The 22,940-nt window shown below is 42.1% G+C and overlaps 1 protein-coding gene and 1 long non-coding RNA gene across 3 annotated transcripts in view; one reads left to right on the top strand and one right to left on the bottom strand.

The window, feature by feature from the left end:
• BAALC (BAALC binder of MAP3K1 and KLF4) overlaps window positions 1–22,940 on the bottom strand; it is an 82,719-nt gene that overhangs the window by 47,574 nt on the left and 12,205 nt on the right. The gene's annotated exons all lie outside the window — the stretch shown is intronic.
• LOC104655140 lies at window positions 1,145–18,764 on the top strand. The gene is made up of 3 exons (XR_746929.1): window positions 1,145–1,350; window positions 7,878–8,349; window positions 18,717–18,764. It is a non-coding gene; the product is annotated as an uncharacterized LOC104655140 (long non-coding RNA).

Genomic DNA, 22,940 nt, shown 5'->3' with positions numbered 1-22,940 from the left:
GATGGAAACAGTGGCATCCACATCTGTGTCACACAGTTCCCATCCTTAGAGGCACCAACTTATAGTAAGTGCAGTGGATGGCTAAAGCTGGCACCACCGTTAAAATGAAAAATAACTGTGATAGTGGTAACGATTCAAATGATGGCCCCTCGTTCCTCAAAAATCAAAAGGATCCAGTGGGCAAAAGTGAAATGGAAAATAAGCAAATGTATCTTTCTATCACTGAAAGTAATATTTGTGATTCAGTTTCCATAAAACAAAACTACTTGTTATATTAGATTAATGCTGTTATTCAGAATGTCACTGGCCTCGTTTGCACCTCTCTCCTTTGTAAATCATGTTTTTGTTTTATAATTGTTTATAAGCTATAAGGAGTAACTTTACCTGATTTAATATGCACATTTTTAAGTAAATCGTAATTTTAAAAAAAGCATTCAAGCTATCCCCAGGGTCATTTAATCCTTACATCTGTGAAGTTGGCAATATTATCTCCATTTTACGGGGAAACTGGAGCTTGGGGATGCAGAGCTCTACCTCGATGAGTGAAAAGCAAGCCAGAGGCTAGGCATGGTGGCATATGTCTGTAATCCCAGCACTTTAGGAGGCTGAGGCAGGGGGATCACCTGAGGTCAGGAGTTCGGGACCAGCCTGGCCAACATGGTGGAAACCCTGTCCCTACCAAAAATTAGCCAGGCATGGTGGTGGGTGCCTGTAATCCCAGCCACTCAGGAGGCTGAGGCAGGAGAATTGCTTGAACCCGGGAGGCCGAGGTTGCAGTGAGCTGAGATCACACCACTATACTGTACTCCAGCCTGGGCAATAGAGCGAGACTCTGTCTCAAAAAAAAAAAAAAAAAAAAAAAAAAAAAAAAAAACACACACACACACACAAAACAAGCAAGCCAGAACAGAATTCAGGCTACCTAATCCTAATGACCTTCTATTGCCTTCCTAAAGCAAAAGATGCTTTCTTGGATAGGACATCTGTCCTCTGGGTCATTTTATCAAGTTGTAATTCACCAACAACCATTTCACTGAAAGTCCAAAAATACTAGCCAAGAGCTAGTCAAATGTTCTTTTCATTGAAAAGGGGTAAAGAAAGAACCCAGGGTTCCAATTTCTCAAACACTGCCCCATGGATATAGAAGTAGATACAGGCAGGGGCAGGAACAGGAGCAGAGCAGAAGCCCAAAGAGAAAGTTTAGGGGAAATAAAACCACAAAAATGGATTTAAAGGAAAGGCCCATCATTCACACTTAGAAGAATTCCTGGACTAACAATTCCAACCCAAGGCAGCTGCGGCAACAGCTGAGACAGAATCAAAACCTTGGGAAAGACCTTAGGTATTCAAGTGGGTTCACTAAGCGGCAAATTCATTTTGTGCGAATTGGCTTTTGAAGTGTGTGAAATCTAATTTTTGGGCTATTTCTTCACCAATAGTGAACTCTGCTGGGAAGTAGATTTTGCCTGGGTTTCCTGCATCCAGCTAGGTCCTCACTCTGACATGAGAGGTAAACAGATGCAAAGGGGACAGAAAATCTGCTAGTGAGGTCTTTCCTGGGGCTCTTCTCATTATTTCTCTTTGTTCTCCACAGGTCCTTGTGGTCACCTGCATTTATTAATGTGTCCTTTAGAACTAGTGTTTTCTAGCTCTTTGGGAAAAGCTACAACCCCAGGGCAACTGCAAAAACAGAAAGTCCTTAGAAGAATCTGTGTGGAGGGACTAGAATCTGGATATTGGGTTCATACTGCTGGAAGATTTTCCAGAGTTTAGGTCAAAATGAATGAAGATATATTTGGACTCCCTCTTTCTCTCCCTTCCTTCCTTCCTTCCTTCCTTCCTTCCTTCCTTCCTTCCTTCCTTCCTTCCTTCCTTCCTTCCTTCCTTCCTTCCTTCCTTCCTTCCTTCCTTTCTTTTCTTTTCTTCTTCTCTTCTCCTTCCTTCTTCTTTCTTTCTCTCTTTCTCTTACTCTTTCCTCCTCCCTCCCCTACTTCCTTCCTTCGTTTCCTTCCTTCCATCCCTTCCCCTTCCCCATCCCCTTCTTTCTTTCTTTCTTCCCTTCTTTCTTCTTTCTTCCCTTCTTTCCTTTCTTCCTTCCTTTCTTTCTCTCTTTCTCTCTTTCCTTCCTTCTTTCTCTCTCTCTTTCCTTCCTCCCTCCCTCCCTTCCTTTCCTTTCTTTCTCTCTTCCCTTCCCTTCCCTTCTCTCCTCTCTCTCTCTCTTTTTTCCTTTTTCTTTCTTCTGATTAGCTTTCTCAATGTTCAGCTGGTTCTGTTTGGCTTGATAGTTTTCCAAATAAATCAGATTGGCATTTTAAAAGTTAGCCAGAAGAAGAAGACACATCAGATGTGTTCTATACCATGACAATTTTACAGTGTTGAAGAATAATTAAGACATTTACTCAATGAAACTGCCAGATAACAAATTATATAGAGAATAAATTGCTGCTTCAGGGAAAATCACCCTCCATTTCTCAAGGCATCTTCCATTTCTAAGAATATTGAAAGTTTCTCAAAGGGCACCCATTTCTAAGAATACTAAATCACGTAACTTAATACCTATCTGTATTAGTTTCACGGGACTGCTGCAACAAAGAACCCAAAAATGGGTGATTGAAAACAGTAGAAATGTATTGTCTCACAGTTCTGGGAGCTAGAAGTCTGAAATAAAAGTGTTGGCAGGGTTGGTTCCTTCTGGAGGACCTGAGAATCAGTTCCACGCCTTCTTCTAGCTTGCAGTGGCTGCAGACAGTCTGTAGTGTCCCTTGGTTTGTAGATGCATCACTTCAATCTCTGCCTTCACTGCACATGGCATTCTCCTCTCTCTCTGTGTCTGTGTCCAAATTTCCTTTTTCTTACAAGAACACTAGCCATTGGATTAAGGTTCACCTTAATATCGTATAATCTCATCTTACCTTGATTACATCTGTAAAGACCCTATTTCCAAATAAGGCCACACACAGGTACTGGGAGTTAGGACTTCAACATGTCTTTCTGGGGGATACAATTCTACTCTCTATACCATCCAATACAAAACTAACAGAACCATGAAGTCCATTTTCTACAATATAACCAAGGGACTTTAAAAAAAAAAAAAAGGCTCGTTGAATTCCAGTTTTTAAATGGCAAATTCTGTCATTGTAAATGCAATGAGCTCTGTCCCACTCCCAAATCCCACTAAAACAAACATAAGAGAACGTTTAGAGGCATAAACTCATAGGAAAAAGAGCAGAGAGTAGATGTACTACAAAATTTTGGAAGCTGGAAAGGAGATAAGCAAGTGCTTACTATCTTAGCAGTTCAAGAAATCTGAATGCTAAGGAAAAAAAAAAAGAAAAAGAAAACTTGAGTACAACGTGGTTTTTATCCCTCTATCCCCAAGGAACTCAGGAATTGAAGATGCTAGATATCTTTGGAAGGGGAAGAGAAAGGATTTGTGGAAAACTGGCTTAAGAAGCAGTTAGAACCCAAGGACCTCTCCCCAAAATACCAAATCTGAATGACTGCCCCTCCTTCACCCTGAAAGAAGTTGTTGTTTTACTTTCTAGTAAAAAACTTCCTGGTGAAACCTTTTGGCCAGAGGATCACTTAGAACAATTGAGGTCGGGGCTATTGTGTTGAAAATATGAAGCACTGGGACTCCAGGCTTCTTCCCCTACTCAGTCAGGCATGCGCCCTCCAGGTAGGAAATTGGGAGAGTCTGCTCAGTGGAATCTGATCAATCCCTTTCCCTCAAAAAGGCCTGAAAATACAGACATCAAAAGTTCCTGAAAGGAATGATCCAGCCAGATACTCTACAGTGAAGACAGCAGACCTTAAGCCCAACTTCATAAATGGAGCTTCCAACCAGCATCGGAGTGACCTCTCCTTAAATATGAGTCAACAGTTTAGGGCCAGCAGACATTAGAGGAAAGCCTCCAAACAGGAGGAAGGCCAACAAAACAGAAAGAGGGGACATAAACTTGAATAAACCAACTCTATAAGGGGAGAAAACCTCATTAATGTTATCATCAGAAAGATATCGCATCTAAAAAACTGAGAACGAGATGCCATGAAAAGGAACATTCAGAGAACCAAAAAAGAGTTCTTAGAAATTAAAAATAAGGTAGAGGGAATAAAAAATTCAAAAGAAAATTTGGAAGACAATATGGAAGAACTCTCGAAAAAAGTAGGATGGAAGATATGAGGGGAAAGATAAGAAAATTAGAGGACCAGCCTAGGGCAAAAAGGAATAACAATAATAACTTGAGAAAATGTTTTCATAATTGAAGGCTACGAGATTTTTTTTTAAAGGCACACAGAGGGATGGGGGCAGGAGCAAAGGACAAATCTCATACAAAGGATTGAGGATCAGAATGACATCAGACTTGTCAACACCTTCAAAACCCTAAGGAAATGTGATTTCACACCCTGCCAAACTATCAATTAAATGTACAAGGCATAAAAAATGTTTTGAAAAGCAAAGTCTCAAACAGATGTCACTTCTCACGTAGAAAGCTACTTAAGGATGTTCTTGCCCAAACAAGAGAACAAACCAAGGAAGAGAAAGACACAGAATACAGGAACTATGAGATCAATTCAACACACAGGAGAGAGGCCAAGGAAATCCTCAGGTTAATGTCAAAGAAAGAGTCTGGGCCAAGAGGTATGCAGCCAGCCTGGACAGCAGCCAGCCCAGATTGGAACAGGTCAGAAAGCTCCAAGGGCAATTAAAAAAAAAAAAAAGTGATAGAATTCCTAATGTGTTCAAACTTATTGAAAGGAGATTTACACAACCAGAGGAAGGTTTGATGTGAATTAGTGATGAGTTCACATTAAAAAAAATTTTTTAATGCAGCAAAAATAAAATATCATCTGTGAAAGGAAAAGTAATCCTAATCTGGTTTAGCTGCGAAAGTGTTAACAAAATACCAACAATGAACACTGATCTAACCGAATTATGCTACAATGTATTGGCAGTGGTGGGATGGAGGTGAAAGACTGAAATCCTCACCTTTCATGTGGGTAATCAGTAGATCAGGCCTTAGACTGAAACACTAAGAAAGAGTATGACTCCCATCAAAAAGTGGGCAAAGGATATGGACAGACATTTCTCAAAAGAAGACATTTATGCAGCCAACAGACACATGAAAAATGCTCATCATCACTGGCCATCAGAGAAATGCAAATCAAAACCATAATGAGATACCATCTCACACCAGTTAGAATGACTATCATTAAAAAGTCAGGAAAAAACAGGTGCTGGAGAGGATGTGGAGAAATAGGAACTTTTACACTTGGTAGGACTGTAAACTAGTTTAGCCATTGTGGAAAACAGTGTGGCAATTCCTCAAGGATCTAGAACTAGAAATACCATTTGACCCAGCCATCCCATTACTAGGTAGATACCCAAAGGATTATAAATCATGCTGCTGTAAAGACACATGCACATGTATGTTTATTGTGGCACTATTCACAATAGCAAGGACTTGGAACCAACCTGAACGTCCGTCAATGATAGACTGGATTAAGAAAATGTGGCACATATACACCATGGAATACTATGCCGCCATTAAAAAGGATGACTTCATGTCCTTTGTAGGTACATGGATGAAGCTGGAAACCATCATTCTGAGCAAACTATCACAAGGACAGAAAACCAAACACCACATGTTCTCACTCATAGGTGGGAATTGAACAACGAGAACACTTGGACACAGGGTGGAGAACACCACACACCGGGGCCTGTCGTGGGGTGGGGGGTGGGGGGGGAGGGATAGCATTAGGAGACATACCTAATGTAAATGACAAGTTAGCGGGTGCAGCACACCAACATGGCATATGTATACATATGTAACAAACCTGCACATTGTGCACATGTACCCTAGAACTTAAAGTATAATAATAAAAAAAGAGTATGACTTGTCAATTATTTAGAGACAAGGAAATAAAACAAGAGAGCAAACTTAAAAAATTGATAGTGGTTACTCCATGAGAACTGATAAACTGGGATGCATAACAGGGCTGATTTTCATAGCAAGCCTTTTAGAACTCTGTCTAAATTTTACGCATGCGGTGTATAGCCCAGTAAAGCCAGTGGTTACCACACTGGACGGCACAGGTAGAAGGAGAAATAAATAACAAACTAATTTACACAACTAGTTAATTATAAATGTAAGTGCTCTGAAAGAGAAGTCAGGCACTATGAAAAAATAAAACTGGGAAATGTCACATAATCTAAGGGTCAGCTAAGATTTCTGAGATATTGGCATCTGTGCTAAAAACAGAAGCTGTATTTGATGAATATCTTTTTTAAAATGTAATGCAATTGGATCAAGGGACTTTCCTGCTCAAAACCCATCCAAGGCTTCTCATCACTGTTAGGATAAAGTCCAAGCTCCTCAATGTGGCCTACAGGCTCCCATGTGATCCAGCCTTTCCTGCTCCCAGCACTGCCTCCCCTCACTCATGGCTTGCATGATGTTCCAATAACATTGCTGTCCTCCAATAGCTGGAAAGTGCCAAACTCTTCCTGCCTCAAGGCCTTTGCACATGCTGTTCCTTTTGCTAGAAATGTTCCCCATACCAACTTTTCATCGCATCTGACTTCTCTTGTAGCACTTGCAACAATAATAATTGTGTGAGTTCATTTGCTATCTACCTCTTCCACCTGTGCTGTCCAATATGGTAGCTGCCAGCTCCACCGGGCTATGCAAATTTAAATTAACATGAAATCATGTGAAAAATTCAGTTCTTCAGCAGCACTAGCCCCATTTCCAGTGATCCATAGTCACAAGGCTGTATTGGACAATGCAAAGAACACTGAGTCTCTGGATAGCACTGCTCTAGACTGCAGACTCCACAAGGGCTCCTCCTAGATCTAGCCTGAGTGCCTAGGACTATGTCTAGCACTTTGAAAGTGCACCCTAAATAATTGTTGAATAAATAAATTTATTCTTCCATTTAGGGTAAGGCCACTGCCCTGTCTGAAAGGACATTTATATTTGGTCTATCTTCGTATCTTAAGCCTTTCAATAATGTCTATTTGTATATAATCCCAATGGCAAAATCCACATCAAAGAAAATTAAAATTTAGGTAGCAAAATAAATACTCATGGGACCATTTAGGTCATAATAGTGGACTTTAGAGACTCATGTAGGCAAAGGGTTCCATTTCACCTCAGGTATCATTCTTAGAAATAGGTTCCCCATTTGTCCTACAAACCAATTAGCATTAACCTGGAAGATGTGTATTTTCAGAGTCCATATAGATTTAAAGCATCTTAAAGTATCCTTTGACTGTGCCAAGTGAAGTCACTTTGGGCATTGTGGATTATAAATCCAATTTAGATGCCGTATTTAGCATTATACACAAAGAAAGATATTAAATAGGTACAATTTTCTTTTAAGAGGATTATTATCAGGTTTTCAAAGAAGCACAAGCACCTCATTAATAGTTAATGTGTTCATTGGGTTCCAACAAATTCAACAACCCAGAGATGCATTCCAATATATTTATTTAAGCATTCTGGAGGTTTTCAAAAAAATAAAATCAGATCTTTCAAGACAACAGTAAAATCACTATCTTTCTTTCCCCAGCATGCTGACTGTGGGAGAATCTCCTTGCCAGTGTCACTGTCCATTCCAAAAACAAAAAAACAAAAACGGTTTCTGCCCTCAGGCCCTTCGTCTCCCCTACCCACCCACACATCTGCTCCACTTCAAGCCTGGATTCCAGGAGGTCCCTGGAAACAAAGAAAATATTCCTGAGGCTTAAAAAAAAAAAGAAAAGAAAAAGAGTGTGAGGAAGCAGGGCTCTCTGGCTCTTTTTCAGTGATGGAAATTTAGCTTCTCCTTCTCTTTATCTGTATCTCTTCCCTCTTGGTTCTCCCACTCTCTAGAACAAAACAACCAGCAGGCGGGCCTGCGGCATTCCAAGAGCAGACACTGGCAGGAACAAAGGTTACAGAAGCGAGTGACTCTAAGAATCAAGCAAGACATGGAATGGCAGAAAATTAAATTCTGAGTCCCTAAAAGACATGATGCAAAGATGACCTCCTCTCCCAAGGACATGTCCTCATCCCGCGTTGACTGTGTGTGTCCATTTCAGGAAAAGCAAATAATGGAGAATCTTCTTGGATGATACTTAGACCTGGGACAACTGAAAGGAGTTGCACTTATACAACTCGATGCAGCAGAGTCCCCTGGGAGGAGCCCCAGTCACATGGGGAGAGACAGTCACAGCTGTAATAAATAATGGCTAACATGTATCAAGCACTGGCTGAGTCCTCAGCATACATTACATTACAGAATTCAATGTGCACCTCAATGTTCTGGGGGTGTATTTTATAGGAGAACTGTGGCACAAAGAGGGTAAGTGTCTTACTAACTGTGTGGCTCATCTGCAAAGCAGGGGTTGTCTGACCCCATGGGGTTGCCACAAGTATTCAATTAGTTTTATTTTACAATTAGAACAGTGGCAGGCTGAAGAAGTAAAATATACAAGTATTTGTTATGCAAAAACAAGTTGTAAATCTCCATCTTACAGATAAGAAAATGCATTCTAGTTTTGGTTCTGTTGCTGACAAACTATGGGACTTCAGGAAAGGTGGTGAAGCTCTTGGGTCTTGATTGCCTCTTAAAATCCTCAGCGTTTGTACTCAATGATTATTTGGATCCTTTTTCAGCTCCAAGCTTCTTCTGATGAACAGAACATAATTTCTTTGTAGCTTTTTCTTCACCTAACTCCCCTTGTGCTCATAATCTAGGGATCTTAACAGGTAGGGAGAGGGGGAGTTTGTAAAGGACTAGGGGCATTTGGGGTTGCCTTGATGACAAGGGGGCCATACTGCATTTGGTAGGAGAGTGAAAGGATGCTTAGTGTTCAGCAATGCTTGCTGCAGTCCCACCCAAGATGCGAATGGCTCTCCTGTAGAAAAGTACAGTCAGCTTCAGAATGCTGGTAGAAATCATGATGTAACTCACAGAAATGCAAAGGGAAGGTTTTCTGTCAAAGTTGTGGAGCTACCCAGCCATGGAACCATGCAAACTGTGGCCAGACTGCTCTGCTTCCATATTCTCATGCAGCTAAACAGTCACACAATTAGGCAGCTATGCAACCACACAGCTGGATGTCCATGGATCCATGCCCCAAATCCCACAGTTTTGAAACCAAGCAATAGCCTATCACATTCTTCAAATGCAAGACAGATATCAAAGTAAGTGTGTTCCTAGCTTGTTAATCTCAGAAAACAGTAATGGCAAGCCTTTTTAGGGGACGGGTAATGAGCAAGACCCAATTCCTGACCCCAAGAAACACTCATTCCCGGGGAAGGGCAGACCTGTGCACATGTGCACGAGGCTGACCATACAGCAGTGGAAATAGTGATGAGAAGAAAAGGCGTATGGGGAAAACAGAGATTCATTCCACTTGGGGAGGGCCTAGGGAGGCTTTGCAGAGGGGGTGGCTTTTGGGTTAGATTTGTACAATGAGTAAGTGAGGGTAAAATGTTCCATCGGAAGAAGCTGCAAGACTAAAGACACAGAGAAGGAAGGAAAGGGCAGGCCTAGTAAGGACTCAATAGTGTGGAATTGGCAGAAATAGAAGGCTCAGACCTGATGGCTGAAGGCCTGGAATGCCATGCCAAGAATTCCATCATTTGTCTAGTAGGAAATAGCGGTCATGAAACATTATTGGGCACAAGAGTGACACAATCACATCCATCCTCCAGAAAGACTCTTTGGCAGGAATGTGAAAAATGAACTGAAGAAAAGTCAGAAGTAAATGAGAGGTTTAGAGGTTCCAGCAGGGACACACAATCCTCTCTCTGCTTCCACTGACACTGGAATAAAGCCCAAACCCCTGCCCATCACTCACAAGGCCCTAAATAGTCTACATCCGTACAGACGTCCTCTCCTACCCGACATCCCCCCCACCGCCAGTTTCCCCAGTTACCTTCACCTCACTCTGGGCCTCAAACACATCAAGCTCATTCCTGTCTCAGGGCCTTTGCACTGCTGGGGGCTCTCCTGGAGCACTCTATCCCCTAATGCTCACAAGGCAGCTCCTGCTCTTCACTCATAAGTTAGCTCCTTCCTCAAAGACCCCTTCCCTCACCACCCAATCTGCTTCCCCATATCCAGTCATTCTCTATTTTATTATCTTGGTTTTCTTCACGGTGCTTACCAATGTTTGAAATTGCCTTGGTTATTTCTTTCTCTACCCATCACCATTAGCTCAAACCCAAATGTAAGCTCTGAGAGAAGAATCTTGGTCTTGTCCACTGCTCGAGCCCCAGCATCTAAAACAGCACTCATTCCAGAGTGGGTTCTGAAGAATATTTGTGGTAGGGAAGGAAGGAAGGGAGGGAGGGAGGGAGGGAGGAAAGGAAGAAAGGATTTTCTGTGTGATAAATACACAAAATTCAACTGAGCTTGTGATTTTGTAAGAGACACACACAGAGGAATAGGGGAGGAAGGGAATGACTACCTAGCCACCAAGATGCCCCACATCCAGGAAGGGCAGTGGTAGGTGATTTGAAGGGGAGCATTAATGAGGGTTGGAACTAGGGCAGCAGTCGGGCCTGGAAAGAAAGGAACAATTCACTGCAACCATTCATTTCAGAGACAGGCTGTAGAAGTTGGTGCCTGATTAGATGTGCAGAGAAAGATAGGAGTGAAACAAAAATAACCCCAGAGTCTTACACCTGAACAACCAGAGATGATTCTGATGAACAGACAGGGATGGCACCATAGGGTGGGCGGTTGTGTGGGAGAAGAGGTTAATTTGGTTTGGGGCAAGTTGAATTTGAGGAACTTGACTGACAGTATTTGGATGCCTTGTGATAGTTGGAAATGTGGTCTGGAATCAGGAGCAGATATGGCGGGAAGCAGCCACTGGGAGGATAACGTTAGCAGCAGGTGAGTACTCTGGGAGAGCCTGCTGGATGAGAGAAGAGAACTGGGCAAGGGCATGAAGAGACGTGGGTGGAGCCTGGGACAAATTAGGAAAGAGGAACTAAAAAAGGAGGACGAGGCAGAGAAGACGTAATCAGAGGTGGAAGGGAAATGGTGGTGTAGTGAAACTGAGGGAGAAGGTCCATTTCCAAAATGCGGAGGAAGGGTAGGCAGAGGAGATTGGCCAGGTCAGTAGTGCTGAAAGCTGCAGAAAGGGACATGGACACTGACTCTCCATTTACAAGGTAATTGGTACTCTGTGAGAAGAGCTTCAGTAGATTAATAGGAATGGAAATTTCCTGTAACACATGTGCAGGAACCTATCTGGACCCATCTGCTTCTCCCCAGTGAGACTTGGGGGTACAGGGACTGATGCAAATATGCTAATGCTCAGAAGGTTTACTGTGCCACAGTGGTAAAGTCCTTTGTTTCTGATCCTGGAGTTTTGTGTCTTACCAGTCTTCAAGAAACTGTGACAGGCTAACTTGTAGGGTAAAATCCTTCATAGTTATTAAAACTGCCATGCTCTTCTAGAAACTTGCCATTCCTCCATTAAGAAGTAGAGTCTGATTCCCCTCCCTTTAAATCTGGGCAGGCTTGTGACTCATTTGTAACCAATAGAATACAGGAGAAGTAACACTGTATAATTTCCAAGACTAGGACACAAAAGGCAAAGCAGCTTCTACCTTGCTAGCTGGGGCTTGCTCTGGAGTTCTGAGCAGTTACGCAAACATACTGACTGCCCTGGGCCACCATGCTGTGAGGAAGCCCAAACTAGCCCTTGCAGAAAGAGCATATGGAGAAGTCCTGGGACTTTACTGAGATGCCCAGCCAGTCCCAGCTGTTCCATCTGACAGCAAAACCCCAGGAATTTTATTCAACAAATAACTTTAGGTTTTTGCTTTTCAACTTTTTGCTTTTAGACTTTTAACTTTTCAAAATATCTCAGTCACCTTCAAAGGATGCAGATTTACAACTAGTGAATGTGGTCAAAAGAACAGGCCCAAGCTGGGCATGGTGGCTCATTCCTGTAATCCCAACACTTCCAGAGGCCAAGATGGGAGAATTGCTTCAGCCCAGGAGTTGGAGACCAGCATGGGCAACATGGCAAAACCCTATCTCTATGAAAAAAAAATTTTTTAATTAGCTGGGCATGGCAGCTCACCTGTGGTCCCAGCTAGTTGGGAGGCTGAGGTAGAAAAACTGCTTGAGACCAGGAGATCAAGGCTGCAGTGAACCGTGATCATACCACCATGCCTCAGCCTGTGGGACAGAGCAAAACCCTGTTTCAAAAAAACAAAAACAAAGAACAAAGAACAGGCCCAGAGATGTGAACAGATTGTATATAGGGCAGAAAAGGCAGTTTTTACAGAATTATATAAAAAGATGGCAACTTCACTCTTAGAGATGCACACTAAAACTAACTGAGCTACAATTCCATACCTACTAACGTGATAAAAATCCCTAAGTTTGATAATATACCCTGCTGGCAGGCTATAGGGAAACAGGCACTTTCATATGCTGCTGATGGGAATGCAAAATGGCACAAGGCCTCTGGGGGGAAATTCGGCAATATCTAGCAAAATTACATTTGCATTCAGCATTTGGCCCAGCCGTACCACTTTTTAGGGATCTACCTAAATCTACACTGGCAAAAAATGAAAAGATACCTGGGCAAGATTATTTATTACAGTAAAAGACTGGGAACAGACCTAACGGCTATCAGTAGGATACTGGTTTACCAAACTAGGACACATCCACACAATTGAGCACTATGCAGCTATAAAAAGGAATGAGGAATTTATATAGTGCTTTGAAGTGATATCTGGGATATAGTCTTTGGTGAAAGCCAAGGGACAGAACAGTAGGTATAGTATGCTGCCTTTTATCTTAAAAATGAAAAGCATCTAAATATATAGATACAGATATAGATATAGAGATTTGTGTGTATGTGTGCATATGTTTGCTTATCTGAAAAAAAAATAAACCAAAAACTAATAAAATGGTTATCTATAGGATGACAAAGGAATCAGAGGAAAGGGGGCAGAGATGATGAAAGCCGAACTTTCTATATGTAGCTTATTTTATAGATTTGTCTTTAGAACCATGTAAATGTTTGAACAATATAAAACAAAATTAAACTGAAATGAAAGAAATAGAAATTTTTCCTGAAATACAAAAGTAAAATGAAACAAATGAACCTACCTATCTAGCAAGTTGATGGCTTAACCACTGTGATGGTTAATACTGAGTGTCAACTTGATTGGATTGAAGGATGCAAAGTATTGATCCTGGGTGTGTCTGTGAGGTTGTTGCCAAAGGAGATTAACATTTGAGTCAGTGGACTGGGAAAGGCAGACCCACCCTCAGTCCGCGTGGGCACCATCTTATCAGCTGCCAGGGAATATAAGTATGGCAGAAAACGTGAAAAGGCAAGACTGGCCTAGCCTCCCAGCCTACATCTTTCTCCCATGCTGGATGCTTCCTGCTTTCAAACATCAGACTCCAAATTCTTTGTTTTGGGACTCAAACTGGCTCTCCTTGCTCCTTAGCTTGCAGAGAGCCTAGTGTGGGACCTTGTGATCATGTAAGTTAATACTTACTAAACTCATATATATATATATATATCCTATTAGTTCTGTCCCTCTAGAGAACCCTAATACAACCACCCAGCAAGAAATTATTTCAATGTACTTTAAAACACAGTAATCTAACTATATGTTCCTATTGGGATATACCCTAAAGACAAAATCTCCCACAAAATCTTTACAAACATTTTCAGTAATCACGTTGAGGGAGGAAAATAGTCTGGAGGCAGGGAACATAAGGGTGATCCACACTTCAGCTATAACAGGAAACATCCTCTCCATAGGGCATAGGTGGTAAATGACTTTGTAACTTTACTTCATCCTCTCCATTTACATAGGGTGTACGCAAAGTAACCAGTGGAATCCTCTAGGGGATATTTAAACTCCCCAAAATTCTGTAATGGGGCCTTTGAGCCCCTATGCTCAGGCCTGCTCTTACACTGTGAAGTGTACTTTCATTCTCAATAAATCCCCCTTCATTCTTTTTTTTTTTTTTTTTTTTTTTTTTGAGACGGAGTCTCGCTCTGTCGCCCAGGCTGGAGTGCAGTGGCCAGATCTCAGCTCACTGCAAGCTCCGCCTCCCGGGTTCACGCCATTCTCCTGCCTCAGCCTCCCGAGTAGCTGGGACTACAGGCGCCGCCACCTCGCCTGGCTAGTTTTTTTTTTTTTTTTTTGTATTTTTAGTAGAGACGGGGTTTCGCCGTGTTAGCCAGGATGGTCTCGATCTCCTGACCTCGTGATCCACCCGTCTCGGCCTCCCAAAGTGCTGGGATTACAGGCTTGAGCCACCGCGCCCGGCCCCCCTTCATTCTTTCCTTGCTTTGTTTGTGCATTTTGTCCAATTATGTGTTCAAGATGCCAAGAAACTGGACTCCCTCCACCGTTAACAATACTGTTACATATGTAAGACAAAGAAACCTTAGTTGCTTACTTATAATGTTGTTAGGAACCAAGATTTTTTGCATCTGAAAAAGAATAAAGTTTTAAAAGGATGAAAAATCTGAATTGATAATATCAATACAAACACATAGTCTCTTTAAAAATAGTTTCTGGTTCTGTCCAGTGAAAAGGGATATAAACAACAACCAACCCAGTAGCAACAAGCAGCCTAGGTGCTCAGGCTGTAGGCTCTAAGTATTATATTTCAGTTAGAGGAACCAGGGCTCCTTAGAGAAATCGATAATTCCAAGTCCTAGCCCAGAAAAATAAAAGAATGAGCCTAGAAAAACATAATAAGCCTAGAAATAATAATAAGCCTAGAAAAACATACCATACCAGAAACCCAGGACTATCAAAGACTACTACAGGTGTGTGAAAGGAGTCAAGAGTCAAACAGGGGCTCCCACTAGCCAAAGATAGGAAACCCCGAGCACACACATACAAGATAATAAGTGCAATGAATTAAAACCCATCCAATACGCTAATGAGCCATGAATCCATCATGATGCTTTAAGAAACACTCTTTGGGTCACCTTCGGAGGATACTAGGGGAGAAACTGAGAACTGATCATTAAAGGGAAACATTTGGCATTAACTCAGACTTTTCAGGGAAGTCAAAGGGGATGTGGGGAAGTTATTCTTTATAAAAGAATTTCAGGTAATAAATGTTGAAGAAATGTTAGACTATCACCACTTTGTAATTCTTAATGAAATAATTGATGTAGGCAATGATTATCAATAGCTGCTAAAAGCATTAGGTAGAAAGCTGATGAGAAGCTTTATAAAGGATGGATCAGGTGGCCTAAGCCAATCTTAACATCACAAAAAACGAGAGATAACCTGATGTGTGGTTCCTGATGCAGAATACCTCCTCAACTATGAAGTTTCTTACTAAAAAATCAAACCAGAATTCCATCAAGCCTATTGTTCTATCAGTTTACAGAGAATACAGAAACTTTTTTCAATTAATTAATTAATTTTTACATTGACAAATAAAATTTTATATATGGTGTACAATATGATGTTTTCATATATGTATATATTCTTGAATGACTAAATCAAGCTAATTAACATATTCATGATCTCAGATATCTTTCTTTGTGGTGAGATCATTTAAAATCTACTTTTTAAGCAATTTTCAAATACAGTTGTCCCTCCCTCCCTGCAGCTTTCATTTTTGCAGTTTCAGTTACCTATGGTCAACCAAAGTCCAAAAATATTAAATGGAAAATTCCAGAAATAAACAATTCACAAGTTTTAAATTGTTTACCATTCTGAGTAGCATGATGAAATGTCTCGCTGTCTTGCTCTGTCTTGCCTGGGATGTGTATGTATGCATTGTATGTATTGTATATATGTATTGTCCTATGTATCCGTGCTGTAGACACTGTTGGCCTGTTAGTTACTTTGTGGCCCTCTTGGTGATCAGATCAATTGTCCAGGTGTCATAGTGCTTGCATTCAAGTCACCCTTCTTTTACTTAATAATGGCACCAAAGCAAGAGTAGTGATGGTGGCAATTCCGATATGTCAAAGAGAAGCCCTAAAGCGTTTCTTTAAAAGAAGGTGTGAAAGTTCTCTATTTAGTAAGGAAAGGAAGGACAGTATATATAGGGTTTTGTACTAACTGTGGCTTCAGGCATCCCTGGAAGTATTGGCACTTATTCTCCATGGATGAGGAACTACTCTATACAATACATTGTTATTAACTCTAGTCACCATGTTGCGCAATAGATTTCCTGAAGGTTTTCCTCCTGTCTAACTGAATATAGCAACATTTTAAACAACACCACAGGGAGGCAATCAGCAAAATCCAAAAAATTAGAAACTCTGCAAGACAAAACAACCAGTTTCTTCAACAAATAAATTGAAGGGGAAAGGGAGGAAATGGGAAACCTATAAACTGAAAGAAACAAGAAAAATATAAACCAAAGACAATATACAGACGTTGTTTGTATCTCAATTCAAACAAAATTATAGAAAAACATTTACGGGCTGGGCGCGGTGGCTCAAGCCTGTAATCCCAGCACTTTGGGAGGCCGAGACGGGCGGATCATGAGGTCAGCAGATCGAGACCATCCTGGCTAACACGGTGAAACCCCGTCTCTACTAAAAAATACAAAAATCTAGCCGGGCGAGGTGGCGGGTGCCTGTAGTCCCAGCTACTCCGGAGGCTGAGGCAGGAGAATGGCGGGAACCCGGGAGGCGGAGCTTGCAGTGAGCTGAGATCCCGCCACTTGCACTCCAGCCCCCGCGACAGAGCGAGACTCCGTCTCAAAAAAAAAAAAAGAAAAGAAAAAGGCCGGGCGCGGTGGCTCAAGCCTGTAATCCCAGCACTTTGGGAGGCCGAGACGGGCGGATCACGAGGTCAGGAGATCGAGACCATCCTGGCTAACACGGTGAAACCCCCTCTCTACTAAAAATACAAAAAACTAGCCGGGCGAGGTGGCGGGCGCCTGTAGTCCCAGCTACTCTGGAGGCTGAGGCAGGAGAATGGCGTAAACCCGGGAGGCGGAGCTTGCAGTGAGCTGAGATCTGGCCACTGCACTCCAGCCTGGGCGACAGAGCGAGACTCCGTCTCAACAAAAAAAAAAAAAAAAAGAAAAGAAAAAGAAAAAGAAAAACATTTATGAGACCATTGGGAAAATTTGGACACTGGCTGAATTTTTATTACATTAGATAATTAAGAATTAAGGAATTTTCATTAATTTGAGATGTGATAATGGTATTGTGGTTATATATTAGGTTGAAGCATACAGAATTGCTGATACTACACCATTTCAACCTATGAAAAATGACAATTTCATATAGTCCAATCCAATATCTTTTTACTTTTTAAAATTTTTCTTTTGAAACAGGGTCTTGCTCTGTTGCCCAGGCTGGATTGCAGTGGTGTAATTTCAGCTCACTGTAACCTCTGCCTCCCGGGCTCAAGCAATCTTCCCACTCAGCCTCCAGAATAGCTGGGACTGTAGGCATGCACCACCACACTTGGCTAATTTTTTTTTTTTTTTTTTTTTTTTTTTTTTTTTCTGAGATGGAGCCTCACTCTGCGGCCCAGGCTGGAGTGCAGCGGCATGATCTCGGCTCACTGCAGGCTCTACCTCCTGGGCTCATGCTATTCTCCTGCTTCAGCCTCCCAAGTAGCTGGGACTACAGGCACCTGCCACCATGCCCAGGTAATTTTTTGTATTTTTAGTAGAGACGGGGTTTCACCGTGTTAGCCAGGGTGGTCTCAACCTCCTGACCTCGTGATTCGCCCACCTCGGCCTCCCAAAGTGCTGGGATTACAGGTGTGAGCCACTGTGCCCGGCCACGCTTGGCTAATTAAAAAAAAAAAAAAAAAATTGTAGAGATGAGGCCTCACTATATTGCCCAGGCTGGTCCCAAACTCATAGGCTCAAGTGATCCTCCTGACTCAGCTTCCCAATGTGCTGGGATTACTGGTGTGAGCCACCATGCCAGCCCCAATATCTTTCTTTTTTTTTTTTTTTTTTTTTTTTTTTTTTGAGACGGAGTCTCGCTCTGTCGCCCAGGCTGGAGTGCAGTGGCCGGATCTCAGCTCACTGCAACCTCCGCCTCCCGGGTTCACGCCATTCTCCTGCCTCAGCCTCCCGAGTAGCTGGGACTACAGGCGCCCGCCATCTCGCCCGGCTAGTTTTTTGTATTTTTTAGTAGAGACGGGGTTTCACCGTGTAGACCAGGATGGTCTCGATCTCCTGACCTCGTGATCCGCCCGTCTCGGCCTCCCAAAGTGCTGGGATTACAGGCTTGAGCCACCGCGCCCGGCCAAGAGTCCTAATTTCTTAAAGATTCATACTAAAATATTTATAGATGAAGTTACATGACTTCCAGAATTTGCTTCAAAATTACCCAATTGATGAAGGGGAACGGAGGCAGAGATGAAACAAGATTTGCAATGTGTTGAAGCTGTGATGGATACTTGGGGGTTTATTATACTATTCTCCAAATATATATATATATAGTTTGAAATATGTGTGTATAGTTTTAAAGTTTCAAATTTTCATATATGTTTGAAATGTTATATTAAAAAATGCCAAGGCTACAATTAAGGGGTTCTATAATTGTTTTGAGCAATTGCAACCAGATGGTGTTTGATGCTCAACTGAAGAAATAATCTCCATTTATTGTGGTGTGTGTGTGTGTGTGTACCTATACACATATTCAAATCACCTTTTCATATAACTTTTTTGTGTATCATATACATTCCACACTAATTTTTTGCTTACTGCTACAGGATTTTGGAATCCCAAGAATAGTCAGTGTTTGAATTTTGAATTTATGTTCAAAAGAGACAAACATGGCTAAAGGGCATGGGCACACTCTCTCTGGGTCTCCGTGTTAACATTTTTAGTAGCTTCTATTTAAATGGTGCTTTTTCTCTAAGAAGATCATTGGGTATTTTCTGAAAGCTTACATAATGGGTGGAAGCCCCCCGCCTCTGCAGAGGAACACCTGATTCAGAAAAGTAAACACCATAACAGCAACCCATTCATCAGCTGCCCAGACTCACAACCAAGCAGACATGCAGCGACTTTCCAAAAACCCTCATTTCTGGCATTACAGCCTGCGGCAATAACTGAGAGTTAAGGAAAGTGAAACTCAGAGAGACACAGGGAGATGATTATTCCTCACGCCTCTTAGAAGAGCATTCCACCCTCTCAGAAGAAGCACTTTCTGAATCCGATTCAGCTGAGAAAACAACTCAGGCCATGGTAGCTGCACCCAACTCTCTAAATCAACAGTGACCTGTGCTGAAGGGACAAAGGCGTCCCAACATTCCTCAGAGCCCAAGGCTAGGAGAACTCCTTGAGAAGATGAAATTGATCTTCAAGCACCCTCCACCTTACTCTGCATGATGCCACATTCTTCCTGAATCCCACCCAACTCAAGAGCATGATTTGCATAATAAAATCTCTAATACCTTGATAAGCAAATGTTATCTGAGATACTTTAAAAACTGCTTCCAAGGTAAGAAATGAGCTTGATTCCATTAATTCGTTGTCTGTTCATCATTCTAGAAACATTGTTTGAGTATTCAGCGTGTGCTGAGCTATTTAGAGGTGTATTTGAGGGTTAGGACTAGTAACTGCAAATCCTATACTTTTTTTCTCTCTTCCACACTGCCTTGGGGATCAAAGACAGCGGCTCTTAAATCTGGCTGTGCTTCAGAATCACCTAGGACAGGAGTGGGCATTGGAACGCAGACACGCTCATTCATTTATGTATTGTCTATAGCTGCTTTGGCATTAAAAACAGAGAAGTTGAGTAGTTGCAAAAAAAATCACATAGCCCACAAAGCCTAAAATATTTACCCTCTGTCCCTTTACAGAAAAAGTTTGCCAACCTCTGATCTACGACCTCTGGACCAGCAACATCAGCATCACTTGGAAGCCTGTCAAACACGCAGAATCTCAGGTCCACCCCAGACCTACAAAACTCCACTCTCCAGGAACCTAGAGAACATGGAGACACTGCAGGTTTTCTAGCCTCACCCGCACTACTAAATCAGAAGTGCCGGGGTGGGACCTTTGTTTGAGATTCCCCAGGTGAATCTGATATGCAGTCACTAGGGAAGCAGAAAAATGAGTAAGGTGATTACACCCCCACCCCTGCCAGGTCTTCCTGTGGGACTGCTGCGCCAGATTCTCCAGCTGCTGGGAGAGTTCGCTGCTAAAGGATCACAGCTGAGTGCCTCTCCAGGCACTGCTCCTGTGGAAGGAAATGACCTTACCCAAGGTCACATCTCCTTGCTGGGGGAAGCCTGCATCCAACACCTGGCCAATACAGGGTAAAAAGGCCCTGTCTTCTCAATTGCTGAATGGTCATCCTAGCTCCAGAGCTCCCCAGGGCATCGACTGAAACCCCTATTGCAACAGCCATTCCACTCCTCCCTCTGCCCTGGCCTGTGCCCCTCACCCTGTTGGAGAAACTGGGATGCTGACTGAATTATTATTACATTACAGAATTAAGAAATTTTCATTAATTTTTAGGTGTGATGATGGTATTGTGGTTATATATTAGTTTGAAGTATATGAAATTGCTGATATTATACTATTTCAACCTACAAAAATAACAGTTTCTTATGGTCCAATCTAATATCTTTTTTAAAGAGTCCTAGTTTCTCAGAGATTCATACCGAAGTATTCATGGATGAAGTTACATGACTTGTGGAATTTGCTTCAAAAATGTCTAATTGGTGAAGGGGAATAGAGGCAGAGATGAAACAAGATTTGCAATATGTTGATAATTTTTGAAGCTGATGATGGGTACATGGAGGTTTATTATACTGTTCTCCATATATATATATATATATATATATATCCAAGATAAAAATATATATATATATATCTTGAGATAGATATAGAGCTCTCTCCAGTAAGGGTTTATCTCAGAGTCTGTTTCTGGGCTCTGTCTTTAAGAGTATACAGTATAATAGCAGAAATAAGTCACAATGATAAATAAGAAAACTCAAAATGGAGTAAGTGTCCTAAATGGCATGTGCTATCAGGGAACACACAACTGAAGCAGAAGGGCAGGAGCAGTAGGCCTTTGGGGTGATGGGTGAGGCTGTGGGATCAGATAGGATGCCCTTTGAGGCACCTGATCCCATTGCGCCACCCGTCACCCCAAAGGCTGTATGAAGAGGCTGGAGAGAAAGCCTTGAATTCCACACTAAGACATTTGCATTCAGTAGATAGTGGGAAATCATGAAAGGCTTTGAGTAGAAGAATAACACAATAATGATCCCAGCTGTGCTTGAGGAGTATTCACCTGGCAGTAATGTAAAGGGGATTGGAGTGGGAGTGACTGAGGGTGGGGAGACTAGTCCAAAAGTTGTTGCAAATGCTAGGTGAAAGGCGGTGAGGACAGAAGCTAGCAATCTGTGAAGGGGCTGGTGTACAGGAAAGACCGCAGGGCTCAGAGTGAGACAGACCTGAGTTCCAAACCCCACCCCGCTGCTCACAGCCCATGTACGCTTAGAACAGCCATCCCACCACTCTGACTACCCCCTTCTGTAAAACGGAAATAATAGTTAGGTAATAAATCTGCAAAGCCTGGCACATGCTGAGCACCCAGTTAATGGAAGCCACACCATGAGGTCGTAGCTGTGTTCGTTTGTGCTTGTACATCGTCACTTATCACCCCAGCAAGAAAGTATGAGCCTGACTGCTATGAAGACTGCCCTTGAAAAGTGATTCTTGGAGGTAATCTTTTAATAAGGCCTCGGTTTCAAACATGCCAGTTGTTTATTGAGGTGCTTAAACCTGAATCATTCCTCTTAGGAAGGGTGCACAGGAGATCTCTGCTTCCATTGTAACCGCTGCCTGGCGCTGTTGTTATGGCGACCGGTTTCCCAAACTGCCCTGCTATTTTCTGCAAGCCTTTCCAGTTTCTTCATGCCCTAAAGTCCACAAACCCTAGAGACAGCAGCAGGGTGGGTTTTTTGAACTTCCACAGAAAACACTGTCATCTCTTTAAATTTGCCAGTTGGCTGTGAGCTGCTTCTCCAACAGAAACTCCCGGCCTGAGCAGCAGTGTGACACTGTACAACAGACTTCCACAAATGTTCTCACTAACTGGAAATTGGTTCAGTGGAATATTAGCTGGCACATCAGTTTCTGGCTGGCATTAATCTTGCAGGAAAATGAGGCAAGAAGACAAGGGAATGTCCACCATGCATTTCATGTACACAGCACAGTCTGAAGTTAAAAGACCATTCTAAAAGATATAAGTTTAAGGTATTTCAGCATTCTTTTAAAAATTATTTCAATATTAGCACATGTAGTTTTTCCAGAAAATGTTCACCTTATGAACTTACTTGAAACATGAAACTAAAAATAATATATTATTATTGTTGTTATGGCAAAATTGTAATACTAGCAATCATGTCACCTTGGTTTCTGGCAGAACTTCTCTCCCTCCTCACTTACCTAATTCCTTTTCCCCTTCTCTCTTGTTCTTGCAAATCTTCTCTCCTCTCTGACCACAGCTTTAGGATAAAAGATGTGACCACTTTGCTGGCAGCCTGCCCAGTATCTGTTCTCCCATTTTTCCTTTGCCAGGAGGACCCTGATACTTCTAGGGTAGCTTGAAAGTTCCCTGTGTAGAAGGAAATGACCTCACACAATATCACGTCCGCTTGCTGGGGAAGCCCACATCCAATGCCTGGTCAATACAGGGTAAAAAGATAAAAGTCTTGAGTTCCTAGACATCCTGCAGCCCAGAATACCTACGTCATACAGTTCTGACCAATGAGACCCAAGCAAAGTTTACTGGATTCTAGGAAAACTGTCATTTTACAGATAAGAAATAGATCAGGCAGAATGCCCCTTTCTGCCCTTCTCCTTCTTCCCATTTGAAATAAGATGGTGCAGCATCTTGAAGCCATGAGGATGAAATCCATACACTAAGGATGGCAGAACAACAAACCCAAAGGAGCCCAGCTCCTCAACAGTGT

The sequence above is a fragment of the Rhinopithecus roxellana genome, chromosome 9 (genome assembly GCF_007565055.1).
Source record: "Rhinopithecus roxellana isolate Shanxi Qingling chromosome 9, ASM756505v1, whole genome shotgun sequence".
NCBI classification, from domain to species: Eukaryota; Metazoa; Chordata; class Mammalia; order Primates; family Cercopithecidae; genus Rhinopithecus; species Rhinopithecus roxellana.
The sequence above is the reverse complement of the archived record's forward strand: the minus strand, read 5'-3'. Positions and strand labels throughout refer to the sequence as shown.